Source organism: Mustela lutreola, chromosome 6 (assembly GCF_030435805.1).
Source record: "Mustela lutreola isolate mMusLut2 chromosome 6, mMusLut2.pri, whole genome shotgun sequence".
In the NCBI taxonomy this organism is placed as follows: Eukaryota; Metazoa; Chordata; class Mammalia; order Carnivora; family Mustelidae; genus Mustela; species Mustela lutreola.
Window position 1 is genome coordinate 84,633,351 of NC_081295.1, and position 10,241 is coordinate 84,643,591.

The 10,241-nt window shown below is 50.9% G+C and overlaps 1 pseudogene; it reads right to left on the reverse strand.

Moving 5' to 3' along the window:
- Positions 1–5,845: 5,845 nt before the first annotated feature.
- LOC131833184 (large ribosomal subunit protein eL39-like) lies at positions 5,846–6,081 on the reverse strand (annotated as a pseudogene).
- Positions 6,082–10,241: the final 4,160 nt, after the last annotated feature.

Sequence of the window (10,241 nt, forward strand, 5' to 3'; positions counted from 1 at the left end):
TCACAGGAGAGCCTGAAGTCCAAGCAGCTGCAAGGCAGAAAGGTTAAGATAAAAGCATGGGCTGAAAGTTCCAGCTCAGCTTCTGGCTGGCTGTGTGACCTTAGGCAAATCCCCCATCCTCTCTGAACTCATTTCTTCGTGAAGTGGGAATCGTGCCAATTTGTGAATGAGAGAATCAGTGTAAAACATAGGCCACAGTGGGGTTGTGCTGCAAGGCCACAGTTCTGAAAGTAACCTTGGAAGGTTAAAAACCACATAGCCGGGCGCCTGGGTGGCTCATTGGGTTAAGCCTCTGCCTTCAGCTTAGGTCATGGTCTCAGAGTCCTGGGATCAAGCCCCACATTCGGCTCTCTGCTCAGCGGGGAGCCTCCTTCCCTCTCCCTCTCTCTCTCTCTCTCTGCCTACTTGTGATCTCTCTCTCTGTCAAATAAATGAATAAAATCTTTAAAAAAAAAAACAAAAAACAAAAAAACACATGGCTTGGGCCCTCCTCTCCGAGGGTCAGATTCAGCAGGTCTAAGATGGGGCTTCTGAGTTTGCAATGCTAACAGGCTGCTGCCCTGTCTGGAGACCACACTCTGGGATCCCCTTTGGTCGGGGATGCTCCCAGGTTATGGGCTACAGGGGCCCCAGGGAGGGAGGAGGGTGACCTGGTCAGTAAGAAGAGGTTGGTTGGGTGGGGTCTCTGGACCTGTCTCCGTTCCCTCCTCCAGCGCTGAGCAGTCACCCTGGAGGAGGTAAGACCCGGGGCCCACCTGCCAGATGTGAGGACGGCCAAGCGCCACATGGCCACTACCTCTCTCCCTTGAAGGGATAGGTCAGTTGGTTCTCTGCTCCTGGCTTGGCCGTCGCTATGCTTCCTGGGCTTCTGAGAACTCACATTTCCTTTCTGTCTTTTTTTAATACTGCTTTTGAGTCAAATTATCATAAAGGTGATGCACGTCCATCTGAGAGCATCAGTACAATGCAGAAAGGCATAAAGAAGAGATGGGAATTGTGATCCAAGATCCGGTCACTCAGAGACCATCACTGCCAACTGATTACTTCTTCTTCATGTTTTCACGCTTCATGTGCGATACTGTGTCTGCCTTGATGTAGCAGTCATCTTGTTCTTTCCCATGAAAGCGCTTAGGAAACATGAGTTTAAGGACAGGGCAACAGTCTCAGTGGAGGTCTTTTTTTTTTTTTAAGATTTTATTTACTTTTGACACAGAGAGATAGAGAGGGAACACAAGCAGGGGCAGCAGCTGGCAGAGGGAGAAGCAGGCTCCCTGCTGAGCAGGGAGTCCCATGCGGAGCTTGATCCCAGGACAATCCCAGGACACTAGGATCATGACCTGAGCTACCGACTGAGCCACCCAGGCGCCCCTATTAGAAATACTTTTAGGGGTGCCTGGGTGGCTCAGTGGGTTAAAAGCCTCTGCCTTCGGCTCAGGTCATGATCGTGGGATCCTGGGCTCGAGCCCCACATCAGGCTCCCTGCTCTGCAAACAGCCTGCTTCCCTTCATGCCTCTCTGCCTACTTGTGATCTCTGTCTGTCAAATAAATAAATAAAATCTTTAAAAAAATAAAGCAATACTTTTAGAATGTCCTGAATGTGACCCTTTCTCCCCACTCCACTACTACCAACCTGGCCCATCTCTGCCTGGGTGACCACAGCAGTCCTGTCACTGTCTCCCTGCCCATTCCTCGCTCTTGCCTCATTGGAGTCTCTTCCCCACAGCAGCCAGACAGATCTTTTTAATCATTTTTTTTTTAAGATTTTTTTTTTTTTTTAATTTGACAGACGGAGATCACAAGCAGATAAAGAGGCAGACAGAGTGAGAGAGCGAGGGAAGCAGGATCCCCGCGGAACAGAGAGCCCAATGCAGGGCTCAATCTCAGGATCCTGGGATCATGACCTGAGCCAAAAGCAGAGGCTTTAACCCACCGAGTCACCCAGGTGCTCCCAGACAGATCTTTTTAAAACCTAGCCCAAACATGTTTGACCCTCAGCTCAAACCACCTCAGTGGCTCCTATGTCACCGGGGGTTAAAGCAAAGACCTTACTATGACCCATAGAGGCCTTTATGGATCTGTGCCTCCTCCACTCCCATGGTCTCCTTGACCTCACTCCCTATCACTCCCCCCCTTACCTACTTGGCTTTGTGGTGCTCCTCAGAACACCCCATGCACACTCCTGCCTCAGGGCCTTTGCACTTGCCGTTCTCTCTGCCCAGCACATTTCCTCAAATACCCTCAGGGCTCCTCTGTTCAAATGTCATCTCGGAAAACAACCATAAGCAAATATGACTTATTTTGGAAAGGCCTGCCCTGACCACATGACCCCAAATAGCACCCTGGTCGCTCTTTGTTGCCTTACCCCATGTCATTTTCCTTTCAGAGTACCACTCACTTACCTGATTATTGTCTGCTTGCTGCCTCCCCAACGCCAGCTTGTGGACAGAGCCCTGCACATAGTAAGACCCTGTGCAACGTTGCCACCCAAATGAATGCGTGAGGAGAGGAAGAAATTCGGGGCACAAGAGACCTCTGCATGGGAGCTAGGAAACTGGAATTCAAGATGAGCCCTTGCCAGTCAGAATCACTGAGGCCTTGAGCAAGTCAATTCACCTCTTTGGACCTTGGTTTTGTCATCCATAAAATGGGCAGGATGATGCCAGTGAGGCCGGCATCCCACGGCTGAGGATTACACGACAAATGTGGGTCAGCAAAGCACAAGGCAGCCATGTGCAGCCTGCCCCTCCCCTGCGAGCTCTGCCCAATGCCGAGCCTCCCCCTCCCCAGAGCACTGGTGGATCCCTCCACGGAGATGTGTGGGAATGAGTGTCCTGCTGGCATGTGTGAGCACGGTGTACCGAGCGGACTGCGGGCCCCCTGCCCCATGTGCCCCCATATCTGCACTCACCTACCTGCCCCCTGCCCAGCTGCCGACTAGTGCCCCTTGGACATCTGGTAACTGACCAATAAATACATCGCTGAAGCTCTAGATGCTTCACTGTGAAGCGAAGGAATGAGGGTGGGACTTTCAGACCTAGACACAGGCTGGGGCCAGGTTCTCTGGGCTCTGGGGCAGGGGTCATGCCGGTGCCTTAAAGACCCTGACCTGAGAGGAAGGGAGGGACTGAGGGACAGGCTGCCTTCTCCCTGGGATAGGGCCCGGGAGCTTTGGCCCCAGACATCTGCCACACCAGCCACATCTTCTGGGCTGCTGGGCGGAGGCCTGGCTCCCCACCTGCATTCCTCGCTCTGTCTCCCCATGATCTCATCCTGGCCCTGCAGCCGCCCACAGGCCAGGAGGTTTTGCCCCACTTTACAGATGAGGAAATGGAGGCTTGTGGAGATCGATGCCCTGCCCAGGGGCAGTCTCCTTGCCTGGGCTCAGGGAGGCACGCTGGTGGGCGCACGGCTCCAAGGGAGTGGGGGGTGCAGGTGGGATGCGGTCAGGAGGCCCACTTCACACTCTCCAGTCAGATATGAAAAGCCCCCATAGATCCCACCCCCGTGCTCAATCAACTCTGGGCAGTTGGGTGGTTGACCCACTGGTCAGGCGGCAGGGGCGTCCAGCCAGGCCCAGCTGCCTTTCTTCTGCAGGCTCAGTGACCCAGACAGGGCTAACTGACGAACAGGCCCAGCCCAGGAGGGGTGTGGGACGCAAGGAGCGAAACTCCTTTTAGGAAGGAAATCTTGGAGCCAAGGTTGAGAAACTAGCGTCTGGCCCCGGCCTAGGGGTGGGGGAGCCCAGGTGAGCCGACTCAGTCCTCAGGAATGGGTGGGGTCTCAAGGGGAGGCGGGTACTTCCTCCAGCCCCAGCCCGGGGTCCTGTTCAATCCTTATTAAGGAGTTTCCTGGCGACAGGCAGTGACCTGTCGGCTGCCCGTGTGGGAAGCAGCTTGGCGTGGCCCTCACCATCTCATTAGTGGTGACTCACCCAGGACTCACCTGGCTGTCAGGGACCTGTCCCACTGCCCGCCAGAACCAGCTCGGCCGGCCCCCTCACAGTGGCCTGCTGTCCTCCATGGCACCTGAGGCAGAGCCTGCCTGGCACACAGTCAGAGCTCAGAATTCATTCATTCAACCAACAGATATTGATTGAGGACCTACTGTATGTCAGGCGCAGTGCCAGGTGCTGGGAATATGGAGTGAACCAGGCAGACCCAAATCCCTGCCCTTCTGGAAGCCACAGTCTTGTGGGGAAAGACAGACGGTAAACAAATAAATAAATGAATCACACGAGTTCTTGAAGATGGTGAGTGCTAGGGAGAAAAGAGTAAGAGATGGAGGTTGCAGTTTTAAACAGGGGGTTCTGGGGAAACTCTCTGAGAAGGTGATATTCCAACAAAATCTGGTGAAGATGAAGATAAGGAAGGGAAAAAGGTATACCAGGAACAGCAAGTACAAAGGACCTGGGGTAGAAATGGGGGGGTGGGGGACTTATTGAAAGAACAGCGGGGAGACCAGCCTAGCTGAAGCAGTTGGCCAAGGTGAGAGTGGTGGAAGACAGGGTCAAAGAGGTAGGGGCAGTTCAGACTGTGCAGGGTTTTGTAGGCCTTTAAAAGAACTTTGGCTTTTACTCAACTGAATTCTGTAAAAATGCTCCAACTCCCCACCCTCACCCTCCTGCCAGTGGAACCCAAGACCAGCTCCCCAGAGCAAAGTGAAGGGTCAGAGATGGTTTTCTCTGGGAAGGGTCTGGAAGGATGAGTTTGCTGAGCTGAGCATTGCTGCCTGTGGAGGATGTGTGAAGAGGATGATGCTTGTTTGGGAAATAAATACCTACTGAAGAGGGATGTTGTGGGGAAAGGAAGAAAAGGGAGCAGAGGCCAAGCAAGAAAGGGAAGGCCAACCTTGCCCAGCTGTCTGCCCCAAAAGTCTGTCTTTCTGTACTAATCTGAAACATACCCCATCTCACCTCTGGGCCTTTGCACATGCTGTTCTCTCTGCCTGGGAATCCTTGCCATCCTTTGCCTGGTGAACTCCCACTCATCCTCCATGAAGTGGTCCCTGAGATCCCAGAGTAGATGCTCCTCCTCCCATGGACCCCACAAGCCCCTGATGAAGCATTTTCACACTCCGTCATATCTGACTGAGGGATCTTTCCTCCCTATGAGACCATGGCCGTGGCCCGTGCTGGGGTTTGCTCACCTTTATATCCTCTGAGCCCAACAGAGTAGGTGTTGAAACAGAAGAGTGAATGAACAAATGCTCACCAGGATTTGGATCCCTTAGAGGTTTTGGAACAGAGTGACAAGATTAGATTCACATTTTTGGAAGATGACACTGACTCAGTTTATGTTGAGTGTAGGGGGAATTGGAGGAGGGTGACAGCTTACAGGCTACTGCAATGTCCAAGCAGGTGCCAGAGAGAGGTGAGGAAGGACAAAATCAGGATGTTAGACGCTGGAGATCAGAGGAGGATCAAGATCTAGGAGTTTTTCTTCTTTTCTTTTCTTTCTTTCTTTCTTTTTTTTTTTTTTTTAGATTTTATTTTTTTATTTCAGAGGGAGACAGAGAGCATGAGTGGAGTGAGGGGCAGAGGGAGAGGGAGAAGCAGACTCCACGATGAGCAGAGAGCCCAATGTGGGGCTCGATTCCGGGACCCCAGGATCATGACCTGAGCCGAAGGCAGATGCTTAACTGACTGAGCGACCCAGGCATTCCTAGGAGAAGGATTTAAAAGGGACATCAACACTGGCCCTGGACTGATGAGGAGGAAGGAGTAGAGGGTAGACTCCTCCTTTTTCCCTCTTTTTTGTGTCCTTCTGTCTGTCCACCCATGGACACCTACTACTTCCTCAGTTGCAATAAAGCACAGTGGTTATGAGCCTGACTCTGGGTTCATGATCCTCAAGTAGCTTAATTAAATATGTGGTGCCAATTAGGTGTGTCATCGCGTGGTGTGGGACGCCTTAGAGACCCAGCTTGGTTCTCCTCCAGTGCCTCCTCTTGGAGTTGTACCTGATTTTATTACCAGTTTTCATCCGAATCCACTGGGGAATGGGACGATTCTGCTTTTGTTTCTTGGCCAGGAATCACTTGATCCTGAAAGTCTTGTGAGAAGACATGGTCAATTAACACCGCGCAGCACACAGCAGGATGGCAGCGAAAAAGAGAAAGCCTGACTCTGGGTTCAAATCCCACTTCCACCACATACTTGCTATGTGACATCAGGGCAGGCTGGCTCAACCTCTCTGTTACTCAGTTTACCTACCTGTAAAGCAAGGATGACAGCTAAGAATTAGTTACTGTATTTCATTAATCCTAAGATTCCTATTTAACATTTCTGGAATCAGGGAATCAAAGACATGACATGGAGTAATTACCAGCATCATTTTTTTAAAGATTTTATTTTTAAGTAATCTCTACACCCAACATGGGGCTCGAACTCACAACTCCGAGACCGAGAGTCACACACTCCACTGACTGAGCCAGCCAGGTGCCCCTAACTGGCAGCATTCTTTAGTGGTAGGTGCATCAATAATGGTGAATTTGAAGACCGATGAAACCTTAAATATGATGGAACACAAAAATACATGGAGAGATTAGGACCTGGCATGTTCTAGGAGCTAAATAAAGGTTAGCTGTTGTTATTACTATCATAATTTGCGTTCAGGAGTATTGTTTGCAGCAGTGACAAAAGCTCCATCAGGGTAAAGAGAACTCATAAGTAGATGTAAAGGTGAAAATTTTTTAGTAATTTCCCCCAAAAAAATACCCAAAGTCTAACACTTCCTCTGAAAGATCCCACAGAATTCTGCCAAAGTTCCAGAGAAAACTTCAGAAATTCCTCCTGTACAATGGGGACCAGAACTCCTGGCTCCCTGACCGGCAGGGGGAACCAGGGCATGTCCCCAGATGACTTCAGGGGTGTTCCCTGTGTCCTTGTGAATTTTCCTGAGTCACCATAACTCACTGCCCACATTCAGGGCTCTGCTACTTTCGGACCAGGAGACTGATGCCCTGGGATCAAGAGCCGTCCTCAAACAAAAGTGTGATTACAGAGCGTTCCGCACGGGCCAGGAACCGTCTGCCACTCAGGATCGCAGGGTGACCCTCACCGGTGTCTTATTTTTGGCTTCCCGGGTTGGGTTCCTGCCTACTGACTTGGCAAATCCTGGGTGACTCGCCTTGTTTTCTCTCCTCACTTAAATACATGTCTGGAAAAAGCCTCCACCCCCACAGACACTGCTGCGTGTGGAAACGGTGACAGGCCTAGTGGAGGAGGAGAAACCAGGCGGCTGAGTCTTGGAGCCTCCCTCTCAATGAGGGGGAGAACGGCTGGCCCAGCTGCTGGGGTTAGTGACACTCCCAGGCCTGTCTCCTGCCCCTTTGGGCTCAACCAGGGCCCCCCATCCCAAGCTCTGATTCTCTCCTCTTCTGTCTGGGTTGACAAGAGAACTTCTCGGCCACAAACACTGTGTCAGGCTCACGTGTCAAGTCTCTGGTTTGCAACCCAGGTCAGGAGGCTGTCAGCCTGAGAACACAGAAACCTGGGGACCCACAGGCTCTGTGTGTGTGCTGGGCCTCGAGGGGGTGGGTGAAAGGCTCCTGGCTCCTGCTAGCTCTCAGCCGGCTGGGAGGCGGGACACTCCTCCAAAGAAAACAAGGTACCAAGCCATGGGTGGTGGGTCTCTCTGGAGGCCCTTTGACCAGGACGACTGCCTTCCCTCCTGACACCCAGACGCCAGGCCAATCATCTTCCAATATCACAGCCCACCCCTGCTGCCCTCACGCTGATGGCATCTTCATTCCAGAATGCTAGCTCCCCAGCAGATCTGTCCATTGCCAAGTTCTAGGGAACCTCTTCTCTGGGCTGGAACAGGCACCGGGCTGGTTTCAAAGCCTCGTACTCCCTCCTATTTATACTGGGAAGCTGGAATGGACAGAGGAGAATGCAGGGCTCCTCCCATGCCCAAAAGTCCAGCCGGAGTCCAGAAGAACAGGTGGCATTGGAACGGGGCTGGAAGTAATGTCCCCTCTTCATCAGCTCTGCCATGCTTTGATCAGAAACATCTTTATTTTACCTAAAGGTGCTTTGCAAATCCCAACCCTCTCCACTCTAGATCAGTATTGAAATGAGCTGTTTCCTTGTCTGTTTTGTCCGTTAAAGTCTAACTTTCTGAAGGCAGGGTGGTGTCTGATCCACCCTTGATCACCTGTCCCCAGCACAGTGCTGGCACACAGTAGGCATGTCACGAACACGTTGAAAGAAAACACCTGTGTACAGTGCCCATTTCTGTGCAATCCCTCCCTGATGCCTATATCAGCCTGTAGAGACAAGCATTATCATTGCCACTTGTCATCCCCATTTTAAAGATGAGTAGAGGGGCACCTGAGTGGCTCAGCTGCCTTCGGCTCAGGTAATGATCTTGGGGTTCTGAGATCGAGCCCCGCATTGGGCTCCCTGCTCAGCAGGGAGCCTTCTTCTCCCCCTCCCTCTGCCGCTCCTCCAGCCTGTGCTCTCTCTCTCTTGCTCACTTGAATAAATAAATAAATAAGTAACCTTTAAAAAAAAAAGAAAATAAATACAGATGACTAGACTGGGACTCAGGGAACTAAACAGCCTTGTCTGTGGTCTCATGGTTAACAGGTAGCAGATCTGGGCTTTTAACCAACGTCTGTCAAACCCCCAGAGCTTTCACTCTTTTTTTTTTTTTTTTTTTTAAGATTTTATTTATGTATTTGGCAGAGAGAGTGAGAGCACAAACAGGAGGAATGAGAGAGGAGAAGCAGGGAGGGAGCCCGTCACTGAGCTTGATCCCAGGACCCTGAGATCATGACCTGAGCCGAGAGCAGGCACTTAACCGACTGAGCTACCCAGGTGCCTCAAATTGTTCCATTTTAAAGATAAGGAAACTGAGATTCAGAGAAGTTCCATAACTTGCCCAAGACCACACATTGAGTAAGTGGTGGAGCTGGTCGTGTTTGAATCCTGATCTTATCTCGCTTTCCAAGCCATGCACTGACCGCTGCGGATGCCATCTCTTTTTGGGAGACACCACTGACCCAGCTCAGCAACACAACCAGCTTACGTTCTCTTTCAGCAGGGCCCCTATCTGGAATTTTCTCTTGTTTGTCTCTTTGGGCAGCACCCAAACTTTCCATCCAGTTTCCCAAGCATGGGCTCCTCCTGCTCAGCACCCTGAGGCCGGCCACCTCTTTACTTGGCCCTCAGTCATGCCTTGAGGCCCCACAAAGCTCCTTCAACAAAGCCAAACAGCCCCGGCTCTGAACTTGTCAACAATTTCCTCACCAAATTTCTTCATCTTGAGAGAGATGTCAGGAGTATAGTGGTGAGAGGCCACTGAGAAAGGTGACAGGGGCCACATGAGGGGATGTGGCCCCCTGAGAGGACTTTGTTTCTTTTGTGGCATCTTTTGAGCCAAAGCAAAGATAGCGGCAGGCGTGGCCTGCCTTCATGGCTCACGTGTGTACCTCTAAAGCCACAGGCCACTGGTGACAGCAGCTCTCAGCAGGTCAACAACATTGGTGTCCTGGCCCCACTTTGCTTGGTTCTCCAAGGATGACAAAGAAAACACACTCCTTTGACCAATACTGGGTCAATCTTGTAATCAGACTCAATAGGAGTCTTGTTGGAGCGGTGAGAAGAAATTATAATAGTTTATAAAAAGGGTACCTATTACTCACACCCATTAGGATGGCTACTCTTAAAAAAAGAAGAACATCACAAGCATCAGCAAGGATATGGAGAGATTGGAACCATGGTGCACCGTTGGCAGGACTGTGAAATGGGTCAACCACTAGGGATAACAGTCCGGAGGGTCCTCAAACAATAAAAAAACAGAACTACCGTATGATCCAGCAATCCTACTTCTGGATATCTATTTAAAGGAATTGAAAGGAGGGTCTCAAAGAGGTATTTGAATACCCATGGTTTTTCAGTGTTATCCTCAATTCCACCAAGAGGGTAAGGTAATCCAAATGTCCACCAAGGATGATTGGATAAACAAAAAGCAGTCCATGCATACAATGAAATATTACCTAGCCTTCAAAAGGAAGGGAATCCTGTCACCTCCTGCAGCATGGATGAACCTTGAGGACATTAAGCTAAGTGAAGTAAGCCAGACACAAAGAGGCAAACACTCCATGATAACACTCCGCTTACAGAAGGTAGCTAAGGTGGTCAAGTTCACAGAAACAGAAAGTAGAATGGTGGTTAGCAGGGGCTGGGGGGAGGAGGGGAAATGGGGAATTGTTGTTGAATGGGTATAGAGTTTCA